Raw genomic sequence first — 18293 nt, forward strand, 5'->3', positions numbered from 1 at the left:
GAAGGAGCCAAACCTGTCAAGCAGAAGCTTCGTAAGATGCATCCTCAAATTGCAATGCTAGTCAAAATAGAACTCAAGAAACTCCTAGACGTTGGTTTCATTAGACCAATTGATTACGCGGAGTGGATTTCCAATATTGTGCCTGTTGGCAAACCAAAAGGGGGCATATGCATTTGTACTAACTTTAGAGATCTGAATAAGGCATGTCCTAAGAATGACTTCCCCCTTCCAAATATCGACATCATAGTGGATCTGACAGCAGGACATGCCATGCTTTCACTCACGGATGGCTTTTCAGGATACAATCAGATAAAGATCGCACCAGAAGATCAGCATAAGACAATCTTCACCTGTCCATGGGGCACATATTGTTGGAATGTAATGCCTTTCGGTCTCAAGAATGCAGGAGCAACTTATCAGAGAGCAATGACCACCATCTTCCATGACATGATGCATACCATGATGGAAGATTATGTTGATGACTTACTAGCAAAATCACTCACCAGAGAAGGACATCTCCACATCTTAGATAAAATCTTTGATAGACTGGAACAATATCATGTTCAACTCAACCCAAAGAAATGTGTCTTTGGAGTAACCTCCAGGAAGCTTCTAGGATACATTGTCTCAAGCAAAGGTATTGAGGTCGACCCAGCAAAGGTAAAGGCAATCATGGACATGCCACCACCAAAGAATATCAGTAAGCTAAGGACATTACAAGGGCGACTTCAATCCATCCGAAGATTCATTGCACAATTGGCTGATAAGTGTCACCCATTTACACACCTGCTACACAAGAACATCCACTTTCAGTGGGATGCCAGATGCCAGCAAGCATTTCAGACGCTTAAAGACTATCTCATGAATCCACCATTGTTGATGCCACCAGATCCAAGTAGACCGTTGTTACTCTATATCTCAGCAACAAGTACAGCATTGGGTGTACTACTGGCACAACATAATGCAGAAGGAAAAGAGTGTGTTGTTTACTACATTTCTCGCACATTGGTGGGCTATGAACTCAATTACACACCTATTGAGCAAGCTTGCCTAGCAGTAATCTTAGAAGCCACTAAACTGAGGCACTATCTGTTAACACACAAGGTACAACTCATTGCAAAGATTGATCCACTCAAGTATTTACTCAGCAAAGCAGCATTGACAGGCCGCTTGGCCAAATGGGTGATGATTCTAAGTGAATTTGACATCGAGTATGTAGACCGTAAAGCTATCAAAGGTCAGGTTATTGCAGATTAGTTGGTTGATGCACCTCTCATAGGTGATCATCCTCTCATTTCCAATTTTCCAGATGAAGAGATATTCATGATCACAACAGCACAACCATGGAAACTATATTTTGATGGTTCATACACTAGGCACGGCTCGGGGGCAGGCATTCTGTTTATCACACCTCAAGGTGATAGCATCCCGAAGTCTTACGGGCTCACATTTCCATGCACAAACAACATAGCAGAGTATGAGGCCTTGATCACAGGACTTAGGTTAGTCGTACAATGGAAATTACAAGAACTACAAGTATATGGCGATTCCCAACTAGTCATTCGACAAGCAACAGATGAATATCAGATAAATGATGACAAACTCATGCCATATAAGCAAATGGTGGACACTCTAAAGACATCATTTATTACTATCACCTTTGAGCAGATACCAAGAGATCAGAATCGAGCTGTTGACGCTATGGCTACCATCGCATCTCTCCTAGATCTTCCACAGAATTCAACACGCTACGAGTTCTTAGTAGAACAGCTTTGGATCCCCGCTTATGATACCCCTAAATCTGAGATAATATGTCGCCTTGTCGGTTCTGAATCCCCATGGTACGGTGAGTTCTACACCTATCTCCGCGATCACACCCTTCCTCCCAACCAATCAAATAACCAACGAAAAACCTTCATTCGCCAAACTGCTCGGTATACCATTATTGTCGAAACCCTATACCGACGCGGTCTTGATGGTACTTTCCTTCGATGTCTGGAACAAGATGAGATAACAAAGGCTTTGGAAGAGGTACATGAAGGAATTTGTGGAACCCATGCAAGTGGTCCATCACTAGCCAAGAAACTCCTGCGCAATGGATACTATTGGCCATCTATGGAAAAAGACTCCTACTACTTTGTCAGGAAGTGCAAGAAATGCCAAGTTCATGGCGACCTGATACATGCACCAGCATAGGAATTGCAACCAATCACAACACCATGGCCTTTTTGTCAATGGGGCCTTGACCTTGTGGGTAAGATTCATCCATCTTCATCCAATGGCCATAAATTCATTATTACCGCCACCGAATATTTCACAAAGTGGATCGAAGCTGTTCCACTTACCCAAGTCACCGGCAAGCAGATCGCCTCATTCATCCTCAACTACATCATCTGCCGGTATGGTGTACCCATGTCCATCATCACAGATAACGGTCTTCCTTTCAAAAATCAGGATGTCCGCGAACTTTGTGAGAAATTTCATATCCAACACCGCTTTTCCACTCCCTATTACCCACAAGGCAATGTTCAGGCCGAAGCATCCAATAAAAACATATTGAGGATCCTAAAGAAGACAGTCAATGATGTCGGTCGTGATTGGCATGTTCAACTAAATCCAGCGCTATGGGCATATCGAACTAGCATTCGAACCCCTACAGGTGCAACTCCTTATTCATTGGTCTATGGTGCAGAAGCTATCTTGCCTATTGAGGTCGAGATACCATCATTACGGGTTTCCTTGCACAATCTCATTGATGATGAAGCCTACAGAGTATCCCGTCTTCAGGACTTAGAGTTACTTGATGAGAAATGACAAGCTGCATACAATCACCTCAAAGCCTATCAGCAGCGCATGAGCAGAAGCTACAATCACCGAGTTAGACCTCGTACATTTGAGGTAGGTGATCTTGTTCTACGAGAGAATCCTCACAACCAACCAAACAGAGAACATCAATGCAAGTTTGAATCAAACTGGCTCGGCCCATATGTTGTCACTGTTGTATTCGGGTCCGGGGCATATCAGTTGGCTACATCAGAAGGAGAACCGCTCGCAGGATCAATCAACAGCATGCACCTAAAACGGTTTTATACCTAAGCTGTACAGAGCATCAGGCTCCCCTGCATACTAGAAAATACCAAAAACATTCAAAAAAATATCCTGAAGAAATACAAAAACATTCAAAAAAGTAAAGAAAAATCATGCATCCAAACGGTGAACAACCACTCCGGTGGCACCTTGGGTAAGTGCGATGGTGAAAACCTGGCAAACAGGCGCCACTCGTAAAGACAATGGCTCCAATATCTTTCAGATTCGTTGCAATCACATTCATGCATCCACACATCCATCCATCTAAACCATGGCTTGTTATTTGATCTGTAATCAAAGAAAGTACTTCATGCGTCTTGCATCCCGCTTTTTCATAGTCATGTCTAAAATTGGGGGCAATGCCCTTAAATCTAGTTGATGGAAGTGGATTCTACATTGTCTTATGATTCATTAAGTTCTTCATTCAAAGCAATCGTCAAAAATCCAAAAACATTCAAAAATATCTTGCAAAAATCCAAAAACATTCAAAAACACTTCAAAATATCCAAAAACATTCAAACAATTCAAAATCCAAAAACATCATAAAACATCAAAAAATCAAACAAAAAAAAACATGGCAATACCTTGTATTTACTCATCCATGCAGATACCAAAACAAGCATTGACAAAATACTCACAAAATGACCATTTATCAATCAAACCAAACAACATCAACACTCAAAACTGTCTTCAACAAGGATGCATCCTTCCTTACAAAAACAAAGACAAGATGACATTTTCTTTGACAAGAAAATTCTGTTTACACTATCGAATACTTGGTTGATTTATGGTCTAGTAATTTATATTAGGATCTTTTAGCATTGTTTTGTATCGTTTGCGCATTACTTCCGATGAAGTTCTGGGGCATGTACTAATGGTGTCTACGTGGGAAGTTCACCAAGCTACGTGATCTTATGCAAAATGCAGTCATAGATCACTACGGCTTGCTGACTACAGCGTATACCCCGACCATATGAGCATGAACCATTACCAAGGATCCATATTCTTTATTCTTTATGTATATACTATTTATTTGCAGGTACAATGCTTTTTCTTTGGTTCCTCCTACCTCATCCAAACTAGATAAAGGTTTTATCTCTTATTACGGTATGCACTTGTCTTAGGATATGATCAGTCTAAGATCAAGGAGGACGATCCAAGTCATGCATGAAAGGAGATAATCCTTGTCTGTTCTGCAAGCAATACTCTGGTCAACTTGATCCATTATATCAAGTTGCTTGTATTAACTTGCTATATCAAAATCCATGTAAGGAATACTCAGGTCATCTTGAATCATTATGTCAAGTTGCTTGTATTTTCTTACAACATTTTAAAGCTCGATGATGAAAAATAAAGCACCATGGATCGTCATTTCATCTCATATGTATATATTGCATTTCATTGCATTCCACCCATCCATACATTCATAAATAGCTACATATCATTCATACATAGTAATGACAATGGATACTCTATTTTCCTCTTCTTCCATAGGAATGTAATAGGTCCTCCATTTCTTCTATCTAACATTGAACCCCCCCCTCCACCCTCCCCATCTCGATAATCAGCATCACATACCCTACATCATGTCCCAATCAACCCAATCAAGCCACGTTCATCACCATCCATCTCTAAATAGGAGGGATTGTGTTTCCTATGCTAAGTCATCCAATAAGCCCAGCAAGTTACTCTGTCTGCACAGCTACATCAACTCACACACACCTAGACTATCAACAGATACTCTGATCAAGTATCTTCGGGTCTCAACAGGTAATCGATTATGGTAATCCTAGACTACATCAAGCATTTATCATAATGACCTAGTCTCAACGGGGCTGCCATGATTCCCCACAACCATCCATCACACGCACACACTATCAATTGATCAACCAATCAAACACAATCCAACAGACAATTACATCAATTGTCTATGTCTTAACGAGTGTTTTGCTTCATATACCTTGACTTCATCGGCCAATTATATCAATTGTCTAAGTCACATCAGGTCACTTTGATTCACTTACTCAGACTTTATCATGTCCAAGCGACCAACTGACATCAGCTGTCACGCTTTGACTTGTCCGGGGCAATTAAACCGATTGCACCAGATTGTCCAACCAATTTTGATCAATTGTATAGCATCAATCCAAACCCCACACTACATATGCTATGTATCTCTTGCATGACCTCAGGGTACTCGTTGGCTTGTTGTTTCTTCATATTCACTCCATTTTCTCCCATTCTTTCATTATTAGTTCTAATTTCTTCTATTCTACATCCCCTCCACTTTTCATTCTTTTTCGAGCGATCGCCCGATTTTTCAAAAAAAATCGGCCCCTCTCGAGGGGGCATACCACCCATTAAATTTACATTTTATGGGACATTTCTTCACACCTATTTTTCTTTCTTTGAAACGACGCGATAAACTGCATCGTCTCAAAGAGGGGCAAATGTAGTCACATAAATCTATCCACTTAATTCAATGAATACTTAGTATTTATTTGATTATTTAACCATCAATTAATAATTAATTAAATTAATATTTAATTAATTCATCTTAACCCTCTTCTCCTATTAATTAAATAAATTATTCAATTTATTTGATTTAATTCACTTAACCAAATTCAGACCATTAATTAAATAAATAAATCATATTTATTTAATTAAATATTCTCTCACATTTAAATAAATTAATATTTATTTAAATCCCCCAAAATCCCACCTCTCACATTTAAATAAATTAACATTTATTTAAATCACCTTTATCCTCTACCCACTTGCATTTTCCTACAAATGCAACTTGCACAATTATTTTAAATAAATAATTTATTTAAATCACCTTTATCCTCCACCCACTTGTATTTTCCTACAAAAGCAAGTTGCACAACTATTTTAAATAAATTATTTATTTAAAATCCTATTTATCCTCACCCACTTGAAACCTTTAATGGTTTCCCTTAAAGTATTCAAACTTGATGGCTTTAAAGTCTTCAAACTTGATGGCTTCCTTCTATAGTCTTCTTAAGACTTTAATGGTTTTCCTTAAAGTCTTCAAGCCTTTAATGGTTTCTCTCAAAGTCTTCAAGCATTTTAATGCTTTATCTTCATTTTTCTCATTTAAATAAATTAATATTTATTTGAATATTTATCCAAATGCAAATTACACCATTTAATTAAAAAAAATGATTTTATTTTAATTGAAAATACCAAAAATTTTCCCACTTGCATTTTCCTACAAAATCCACTTGCATGCCTAAACCCCTTCTAGAATTTTCTAATCACTTCTAAATAACCTAACCCCTTCTCTAAACTTTGTCACATTCCTAAGCAAAAGGGAAGTCACTTCTCAAACCCTCAAAGTCTTTGATAACCATTAAAGGCTTTCAACCTTCAACCACTAAATGGCTCAAAGTCTTTGATAACCATTGAAGGCTTTCAACCTTCAACCACTTAATCCCCAAAGTCTCCAATAACCATTAATGGTTACCTCAAACACTCCCACATGGTTAAAACATTTGTTTTGACTCAACCTCTACCCAACCCAAAGGTCTCATCAAGCCATTAATGCTTTGACCATGATTATCTCTTAAACATTTGCACAAAGGTTTATCCTTGGATTAACTCTTAATCCAGTGGGTAATCTTAATTTGAACTTGACCCTTAGCCTCTAGATAACCATGAGGTCTTCTCAGGCCTTTAATGCCTCCAACCTCTTCTCTCAACCCAATCCTATGTTGACACTTGTCACCATTTTATTGGTGCCAATTGTGCACATGGATCCCCAACTTTCAAACTTGGCCCTTGATTAAACCATTCAATCTTAACCCTTCATTTCCCCATTTCTTCTATAAATAGAACCCTTCTCCTCAAGCAAAAGGAAGCATTAGAGTATTGTTGTTATACTGACATTAGCATAGAGCTTTCTCATAGCATCACTATCTACACTTGCATAGCATTTTCTTATCATATTCAACCATCTTGAATCTCCATATGGCATCCATGGCTAGTGCTAAAAGCTGAGAGCTACACTCATTTGGGACTTGGAGATGAGAGGAACAAGGGAGGAGCAACTATGAGCATCTTGATTAGCTATTTTATTCTATGTTTATATGCTTTCTATTTCATGCTTAATATCTCTCTTGATATGCCTGTTTAGGATAATCTTTTGTTGCTAACACTAACGTTTGTTTCTTGTACTCTTGTGTGTGTTGCCATCAAATAGATTTTCTAATCCTTTTTGCAGAGCATCACTACCTTATCAACATCTGCAAGCAAACCGATGAAACTGTCTTATCAATCAAATCAACCAACCCTATCAATCAAACAATTTGTCTTAAACAAGGAAGGGTACACTTGAAACCAGACATATCGGTCTTATAGAGGGCATTCAAATCTTTGAAACCATACATTATCAACCATAGCATCAAGTAATCAAAATAAAGGCACAGATAAGTATGGTTGTTGATTTTGTCCAAGTTAGTCTTTATCTTTCATCAATTGATGACAAATTATATTCCTATGCTACTCAAGGATGTCCTCAAGTGACTAGTGGAGTCGTGATAGGCATGATCTTTTTCTTTGTTTTCTATTTGTGGTGTGAAGTGATGAAGTTCTAGGGAAATAGTACCATTGGGTGCCTGTGTTGATATGTTCATTCGGCAAGTATCCTATGCAAAAATAAAGTCAAGGATAACTATGCTTGTGACTATCACACATACCTTGACCCTTGGCGCTATACACGAAATGGAGGGGTTCACCCCTTGTCTACTAAGTGTTTATTTCTTCAATGAGACATCTTTACACCTTGGTTCCTCATACCCTGGTGTGCAAAGCTCCATTGCTACATAATAAGGCTCAATGATGAATATGTTGTGCTATGAATAAAGACACAAATTGGTGGCTTTATCATCTTTGATCTTTTAATCTCTCATCTTATTCTTTTCTTACCAATCATCTCTTCTCAAATGAATTCTATCATTTCATCTAACATGTTTTTTTTCATCAATTCTCTCTTTCACCCTACTAACATTTCTCCTAAGTTCATTGAGCCAAGTAATCAAATGATATTCTGGCATTTTTCAACAAAGAGATTCATTATCATATAGTTGCATTCATATACATTCATTCATTAGTTATATTAATTCATGTTATTCTTATTGTATTATCATATTATGCATTTTAAAATCACATAGTCATTTAGATTCATTATAGTTCATTTAGTTACATTTAACCACTTGCATTACTAATTGCATTGTTCTATAAGTATTCACTTAGATCCATTCAATTAGTTCAATTAAAACATTTATTCCATTTTAAAACATCATGCATCGTCGCATCATCATAAACAAGAACATATAGAATCATGCATCACATAGATAGAACAAACAAACACACACACACACACACACACACACATATCTCAAAGATGGTAATGTGTCAAAATACAATGAACTCACTGAAGGCTCATATAACACAATAAACAAGGTGTCAACCGACACTGCCTCTATCTGTTGGAGGATCTTGCCCACTCAGTCCTTCTCTAGGATGTCCTGATGGCACCAAAGGTGGACCCATAACTCCGTGCTATTTCTCCAAGACGTAGATCTACTAGATCCACTCTAAGACTTGTATGCGAGATATCTAGGTTCTCTTTGACCCTCAGGAATGACTCACTCATAAAGTTGTCTATAATATAAAGTTTCCTAGGCAGCATCAAAAATTCTATCAGCCTATGTCTATATGTTTGTACCTAGACCACTATTGATCATAGCCATCCAATACCAATCATGCCCTCTGTATGACATCATCCTTCTCCCTCTGGAGACAGTCTCTCTCCTGAATCCACACTTGTTGCTCCTATTGAACTAAGGCCCCATCATCTCTTTGTCTTTACTACTCTGCAGCTAGAGCATCCTCCAAACTCTAGATCCACACTTTAAGGACTTGTGGATCATCCTCATCTTGTGGATCATCCTCATCATCATCCCTCTCTCCCTATCCACCTACTGGTAGAGCAAGTACATCCTCAAGCTCGGGCATATCAGTATCTTCAGAGCTCTCATCTCCCTCACTGCTCATTGATCCTGATGAAGAATCGTCATCACCCTCACTGCTACTAGAGCTATTGTCGCCACCAATTTCCACCTCCTCCTCTCCCTCCTCCCATTCCTCCTTATCCTCCTCTTCTCCCCCTACAGCAGCAACAGCCACAACTGCTCCTCTCCCTCCATCTCCACCTCCTCCTCCATCCTCTATGTCTCCCCTCCCATCTCTAATGTCATATCTGTTGAGGAGTGGTCAGCACAACCGAATATATCAATGGGATAGGCCTATGCCTCAACCACCGTGTGTCATACTATGGTGTCATCCTTGGATCTTCTACTCTTGCAGCCCAACCCCACTAGACTCCTCTCAGTGAATCATATTCAGTAGCCACTACATGACGTTGTTTGCATGCACCCTAGTCAAAAACCTCATGAGGCACTCAAGCAAAGTAAGTTGTAACAATTGACACACCCTGAATCTCTCTGAACTATCTAAAAACCTGTCCTCGGAGGTTTAACTCTATGATCCTCTATGTCAACAATCCTACCAATAAGATATCTTTGTTTTCTGCAAAAAGAAAAGTGTTGAGCATCATCTACAAAACTGAGGCAATCCAAATAAGGTCTCCAAATAAAGTGTTGTAGAACATCAATCTGGTGTCTTGAGTACATAATGTTCCTCGAGCCCCTATGTCTAATCTGTAGAGTACACCTGTATGCATATGGCTCCTCTACCTGAAGTGCAACATGAACAACTGGCTAGAATATAGCAATATGCTTCCAAGCCCAGACCTAGAGCAAAGTAATTTTGTAGCTGATAGATCTGTACGCCAAATAAACTATCCCATGCATCTGGTAGTATATCATGGTGAGTATACAAGGACCCCATGTGTAGACCCGGCTCTCGACTATCATCCCATATATAACCTAGCCCCATCCAACTGGGAATCCATGACATCTCCTGTTAGGTATCAAAAGCCCTCCTATGAGACTACATAGTACAACTTTCAAGTCATCATACACCTCCTCCAGCTGAGTCAATGAACTCTCATATCCTTCACTCAAAGGAATATCCTGCTCCTCACACTCGAAGAGATAACACGGTCCTCTAATATTGGCCTTGTGATCATGCACCACTCACTCACCATGTATCAGAATGTGCAAAATATGCCATGCATCCTCCAAGGTAATTGAAGCCTCACTAGTGGGAAGATGAAATGAGCATGTCTCAGAATGCCACTGCTCAACTAAAGAAGTGATCAAGGCCCTGTTGGTTGTAACCTCAAGAAGATGAAGTGCATGATATAAACCCAGATGACAAATCAAATCAATATCCTCAGCAAGTAATTGATCGCGAAGATCAAGTCCACTAGGTCTCATGTGCCTACATTTGAGCACACCCAATGTCTTCTACATAGAAAATATGATGAATGTGTCAAATATCAGGATTCACATGACAAAATTTCAAAGCATGCATCAACTAAACCAATGATTGAGGCATATTTCAAACGCATGCAACTCATTTAGAACCTATGTGAAATATTTATAACACATGTGAGATAATTATCATATATGTGCAACATTTATCACTAATGTAAATTTGACAGTCTAATGTGATACAATTCCAACTAGTGTGCAACACTAAGATGCTTGTGACAAACTTAACACGTATGCGCAATAACTAGTACAAATGCAAAAAAGTCGAACAATAATTGTGCAATAGTTAAAAAAGTTGGCTCTAGAAAATTTGGGAAAACTAAACAACATTAAGCAAAAACAAGCAAAACATTTTGAGAACTTATCATCCCTCTGGTGTCAGGTGGTCTCTGATATGATATAACCTACTCAGACAAATGCAGTCATGCTCTATAGCTAGTCATAGTGCTCAAAAGGACACCAAAAAGCTCAAAAACTGCACAAAACTCAATGAACTCAAATAAAAGCAAATGAGCAAATGAATGGTTAAAATTTCTATTTTTAGCTCAAAAATTAGGGTTTTCCTCTATCCCACGGTCATGGTCCCCCTGAATTTCAACACACTTGTAGAACAGTCAAACGAACTTGAAATCGCATGAAACTGGAAACTATTGCTCACTAGCATGGTATCGTTAATTTGATCTCAATTCCATTATTTTTTGACCAATTGTTCAAGGGGGCATATTTATACCCTAAACATCATCGGGGCATTACCAGGGCATGATTTTTTTTTCATTTTCTTTTAAACAATGTCATTCCAACATTGTCTCAAAGAGGGGCAAATGTAGATACCTAAAAATGTCTCATTAATCTGGACTAATTATTTAATTAAACAAATTAAATTCTTCCAAATTAATTTTAGTCATCCTACCTCAACATTACTAATTATTCTATTTCTATCTTATTAATCATTTAACCCTTTCTATACAATTAATTAAATATTTATGATTTAATGAATTGTGATTTGATCATTTAATTAAATAATCTTAATTATTTAATTTAATTAAATTTCAATTATTTAATTTAATTAAATTTTAATTATTTAATTATTTTCTTTTAATTATTTAATTATTTCCTTTTAATTATTTAATTAACTAATTTATTCTTCTAATCAAAATTTAAAATTTAAAATTTCCAAATTCTAATTTCATCAAATTTCAATTAATTACATGTGCATTTCACTTTTCGAAAATCCAAATTCAAATAAAATGCAAATCAAATGCAATTTCATCCTACAACACATGTTGAAATTCTAACTCCCACTAACTTTCAATCTAACTGGGCAATCAATTTAGTCAACTGAGCAATCTTTTCAATCATCTCCTCAATTAACTTAGTTAACTCATCAATCACCTTTTTCAACTCTCAATCAGGTTTTTGGAATAGAGCAATCAATTTAGTTAACTCGGTTCATTGATTAATCAATTAAGTCATCTAATCAATCAACCCAGTTGACTCATCAAACAAATGAGTTAAACTCTCAATCAATTTTGTTGCAATAAATCTCAACCATTGATCATTTATGTTCTAAAATGAATCTCAACCATCTATTATCATCTTCTAGAATCTATAAATCTAGCTCAACTTCTCTGATTTTCCTTAACCACTATCTTCAGAATTATTGTGTCTAACTTGTGCAGGTACTCTAATGCAGATACTGAGAGCCACACCAACACGATGATGAAGAAGAGCAATAGAGGGTGATCTCACAATAGTGGGTTACACTTTTTTGTTATCTTGATTTTTGCTGAAATCATACATTTTTTTAGAAAATATAATGATTTAAGCTTTAAGAGGTCCCATTTGAAGTAATTAATTGAGAGTTAGATCAAAGACTCTTAGATCAAGATTTCTTGGATAGAACCTCTCTATATTTAAATCATACCTACAATGGAGTCTCCTTCGCACCTATCAAAATGTTGATAAAAAACCACTTTTACATTAGCTTTTGGGGGGTCATATTAATTTGTTTAGAAGTTCTTTTTTTAAGTATTTAGCCCTTATTATAAGCTTTCCAAATAATATAATTTTTAATATATTTATGTTTTATTTCTTATGAATGTCGGTTTTTCATTGAACATTAAGGATTGTGTTTCACACATGTGGAAAATTTGAAAAATAGACCAAAAAAATTGTAAAAAATATATTTTCCCTAGGTATTGATATCCTCATTTCAACACAAAAAGAAGAAGTTAATTCAAATGCATACAAAGAAAGTTATGTATTACGGAGTACACCTCTGTTTAAATTACAGTTACTTTGTCTTAAAAAATTAACTAAAAATATATATATGTAACAAAAAATTATGAAAAAATATCCATTCACTAGATATTGGTGTTACAATTCTATATTTTTAAAATTAGAATTTTCTTTCTATAAAAAATGTTATGCATTATCAGGTAAATGTCGCTTCTAAAAAATGTTGATTACTATAAATATTGAGTTATTAAAAGTTGCATAACAATATGAACAATTAATCATACCAAAAGGAAATTATAACAAATGGTGGGCTTTGTGGGAGGAGGGGAGTGGCAAGCGAGAAATTAAAATTTCAAACATGGGGATGGCGATCTTTCTGTAGCTGGAGCTGGAGATCATGCAGGTTCCCATGCATCTCAGGGTACTTAGGGGGACAAGGCAACAATCAAATCGGTGGAAGATAAAGATTCCAAAACTGGGGACCCACATGAATTAGGTAAAGAAAAGAAATGGACGGCTCTTTTTGGAGTCAGGCCTTTGGTGCAATCTGGACTTCCGAAAGTTAAAAATATTTATGATCCGTCGACAGGGGTTTTTTCTATATCTATGCCGGATAAGCTGGTTGATTTCACTATTTCTGGATTAGCTATGACTTTGGTTGGAAGATTTGCTGGTTTTAGACCTAACATCGATGTCATAAGGAACTTTATAAGGAGAAAATGGGTTCTCAAAGGTCAAGTGGATGTGGTGGCTTTGCCTAGGGGGTTTTTCTCCTTTGCTTTTAATAATGAAGAATATATGATCAAAGCACTCTATGAAGGGTTGTGGATGTTTGGCAAGTCAACTTTGGCTTTACAGAAATGGACTCCTAACCTTCCTATGGATGATTCCTTTTTTGTGTCAGCGCCTATGTGGACGCATCTTCTTGGCCTTCCATTAGAGTTCTAAAATGAGGAGGTGTTTAAAGGGATTGCGGGCTCATTCGGTGAACTTTTGTCGATTGACCCGATGACTGCAGCCAAATCTAGGTTGGTTTTTGCTTGTATTTGTGTTAATGTTAATCAAATGACGAATATGCCTCAATCCATTGAGATTTTGTCTAAACTGGGGAAATGGACCCAAATGATTTAATATGAATCTCTCCCATTTATGTGTTTTCATTGTAAAAATTCGGGTCATTGGGAGAAATCTTATCCATCCAAGAAGGGTAAGAATAGTAAAACTGATAGCAATTTGAAGCAGAAATGACAAACGAAAGGGAAGAATGATGATCCACCTCCATAGGTTATCCTTGAGAAGGAAGTGATCGAGATGGAAAATGAGGAAAAGAAGGGTATGAACAATAACAAGGAAAAATCTGATTGTGCCTATTCTAATAGTCAAAAAGAAAGTAACAAGGAGGAAGAGAATGGGACCAAAGAACTAGTTCAAAAAACTGAATCAGAGGATTTGAAGGTTGACACTATCATCCAAGGTAAAGTTGATGATTTTTCCAATGATGATGCTTCAACTTCATCTAATAATAAAGAAAATGAGGAAGACTTTAATGAAGCACGGGACTGTAATATCTCAAAAACTATGCCACTGTTGTTATTAACCAATGGAAGTCCTAAGTAGACTGGAAATATGATCTTGAACTCCCAGTGCAAAACTCCTCCTAAAAGCATGGAGACGGTGGGCCTTGAGGGGAATCCTAGGATTTTCGGTATTAAAGAAGGCAAGTCAAATAATGGAGGGCCCAATGGAGGTATTTCAACCAGAAGCAAGAATAAGAAGGTTGCAGATGTTGGAAGTCAAAGCAAAAAATAGGGGTGACCCTCTCTAAAGAATCAGAGGGAACAGGAAAGTTGGAAGAACCGTGTTGATGGAACACAAAGCTCCATTGAGTCATCCTTATCCCTAGTTAAAGTATGAAGATAATTTCATGGAATATCAGAGGGTTGAATGCCCCCCACAAGAAGGATGTGTTGCGTAATATTGTTAGAGATCATAAACCAGATGTAGTTCGTATTCAGGAAACTAAGACATGTAAGGATAAAGTAGAAAGAATTAGAATTTTCAAAAGTAATGGGGTAATTGGAACAAGCTCGAAGGGTGCCTCTGGAGGTATAGCTATCTTTTGGAATCAGAATTCTATTAAAGGTAAGGAAATTGCTTCAGGGGTTAATAGTACCTCAGTTTTGCTTGAGCATATTAAGGATAACTTTGTCTGGGTTATCACTAATATCTATGCGCCTAATTTTAAAGTTGGAAGACCTAAATTGTGGAGGATCCTGGCTGAAGAGAGACAAAGTTTTTCTAATAAAAACTGGATGATTATGGGAGATTTCAATACCCCTTAAAAGAGGATGAAAAGATGGGTGGCCTTCCTTTGCAGCTAGAGGGAAGACAAGATCTTATGGAATTTATTAATGATCAAGCTTTAATGGATGTGGATCTCCAAGGGATTAATTACACTTGGACCAATAGAAGAACTGACCCTGATCTCATTCAAGTTAGGTTGGATAGATCCCTGATCTCTCCCGATTGGCTCTCTAAGTATAATTTTTCTTTGGCGTCTATCACTAAGATTGGTTTTGATCATTATCCTATCTCTTTCACTACCAATTCCACTTCCTCAAAGCGTAATTTCCCTTTTAGATTTGAAAAAGCTTGGTTGTCCCACCCTTCATTGGAAAACTTTGTTTCTGAATGGTGGAATTCAGAGGTTGAGGGTACTGCCTTATTTAGAGTGGCCAAAAAGCTTAATATTATCAAAGCCAAAGTCAAAATCTAGAATAAAGAGACTTTTGGAGATATCTTTAAAATGAAAGCTCATATTAAGACAGATATTAAAGAAATTCAAGATAAAATTCAAGTGGAAGGTCTTTCTAAGGATTTGAGGAATGTTGAAAATGGGTTGCTCTCCAAATACCATGAAATTATCTCTAATGAAGAAACTTTTTGGAGACAAAGATCAAGAGCGTTGTATTTGAAGGAAGGTTATAAAAACACTTGGTTTTTCCATGTGACTACTCCCAAGCATAGGGCGGCCAATAGGATATCCAGTTTATCCAGCAATAGGGGGATTTTTTCAGATGAAAATGAAATAAGAAAGGAAGTTGTGGATTTCTTTAGTAATCTTTTGGGAGGTGTGGACTCTCTAGATATCAGAAATCAAGACCTTCTAGCTTAAGCTATCCCTCCCATTTTAAATGAGGATGACAACAAAAATCTCTCTCGGATCCCTTCGAATCAGGAGATCAAAAAGGTTGTGTTTTCCTTTCTTGGAGACAAGTATCCTGGTCCAGATGGATTCCCTATGTTCTTCTTTCAAAAGATTTGGCATATTGTGGAGATTGATATTTGTAATGGAATTAAAGAATTATTTGGATCTAGGCGGCTTCTAAAAGAACTCAATGCTACCTTTATCGTCCTTATTCCTAAGGTCCCCGGAGCTGATCCTCTCAATAAATTTAGACCTATCGGTCTTTTTAACTCTGTTTACAAGATAATATCTAAGGTGCTCACTTCTAGAATGTTGGATATCCTCCCCCGCATTATTTCGGCTCAACAAAATGGTTTTGTCCCTGGTAGATAGATTCTGGATTCCATCATTTCAGTGCATGAGAATATTCATTCTTTAACTTTAGCAAAAAAAGGGGCTTTTTTTTTTAAGCTGGACATGTCCAAGGCCTATGACAGAGTGAATTAGCATTCCTTTTCAGAATTATGAAAGCTTTTGGGTTTGGCGAAAAGGTGATACAACTTTGTTCTCAGTTGACTGGTACTACCTCTTCTGCAGTTATTATTAATGGATCTTCATCCAGTTTCTTCAAAATTTCTAGAGGTCTAAGACAGGGGGATCCTATCTCTCCTATTTTGTTTACTATCCTGGCAGAAAGTTTGGGTAGATTTATTATGAGAAGTGTGGAGGAAGGGAAACTTAAAGGCCTTAAGCCTTCCTCGTCCAACTTAACGTGTACTCATGAACAATTTGTTGATGACTCTATTACCATGGGAGAAGCTACCATAAGAGAAGTGAGAAATATATAGAGTATTGTGGATTCCTATGAAGCTGCTTCTAGTCAAAAAAATAAATTGGGATAAGAGTTCTTTGTTCTTCATCAATACCCCTATGGATAGATAAAGAAGGATTGAAAGGATCCTTGGATGTAAAATTGTTGAGTTTCCTTCTACTTATTTGGGTCTCCCTCTGTGCTTAAAGCCTTAGGAGAATTTCTGGATGAAGTTGGTTGATAGATTCAATTCCAAACCGGTTGGGTGGAAGGGAGCCCTCCTCAGCCAAGCGGGTAAGGTGATGATGCTTAAGGCTACCCTTCAAAATTTGCCTATCTATTCCCTTAGTCTGTTTAAAATCCCCAAGAAGTTTGTTAAGGCCATTGAAAGAATTCACAAAAAAATCTTATGGTCGGGAGTGGAAAATAAAAATAGAATCCCCCCTATTACCTGGAATAATATTTGCACTCCTAAGGATTTTGGGGGTCTGGGAATAAGGAACATTATGACTATGAATAATGCCTTGTTAGCTAAACAAATTTGGAGAATGAAAGGGGAGGAAAGGGAATGGAATTCCATTTGGAAAAAGAAATACCTTCACATGCAACCGTTTGAGGAAGAATTTATGGATAAATCCTTTCTTGTGGAAGGTTTTGCAATTTGGAACATTGTTCAAATGGCCAAAGTTTGGGCTGCTATTGGAAGAAAGTGGAAATTGGGGAATGGGAGAATTATTAGATTCTGGGAGGACAGATGGCTAATGGATAAACTATTGGAGGAAATCCCCATTCTTAATGAATGGAAAGACTGGTTTAAAATCAAATATGGAGACCTTGTTAGGGACTAATGGAGAAATGAGAAGTGGATTGAGTTTAGCCAGTTTTGTCCAGGATTAAAAATTTTGAAGACCTTGCTTTCTTCCAAAATCTTTATGGAGAATTTTGAGGATTGTTTGATTTGGAAGGAAACTTCTGATGGGAAATATTATGTGTCTTCAATGGTTTCTATCCATTACAAAGTTCTGGAAGAGATCCCTTTGTGGGCTAAAGTGTGGATAAAGAAGTTGACTCCCAAAATTAATATCTTCTTTTGGATTTTTATCCAAAATAAGGTGATAACCCTTGATAATCTCCATAATCATGGATTTGTTTTTCCTAACAAGTTCTCTCTTTGCTGTAGGGAGGAGCAATCTGCCTGCCATATCCTCTACCAGTGCAATTTCAATCAGGATATTTGGAATATTATTCTTAGTAAGTGGAAGTTAAGTTGGGTTTTCCCGAACTCTCTTGAAGAGTTCTAGTAGAAATGGTATTGCCCTAGTTCTAATTCTAATAATGTTGAGCTTTGGAAACTTGTTCTCCCTATTGTCACTTGGAACATCTGGAAGGAGCATAACAACGGGATTTTTAGGGAAAAAAGTTTGAACCCTGAAGTGGTGGTGGATAAAATCTATAGAGGGATCCATGAATGCTTATATGGAATTGATAC

The sequence above is a fragment of the Cryptomeria japonica genome, chromosome 7 (assembly GCF_030272615.1).
Source record: "Cryptomeria japonica chromosome 7, Sugi_1.0, whole genome shotgun sequence".
Classification (NCBI taxonomy): Eukaryota; Viridiplantae; Streptophyta; class Pinopsida; order Cupressales; family Cupressaceae; genus Cryptomeria; species Cryptomeria japonica.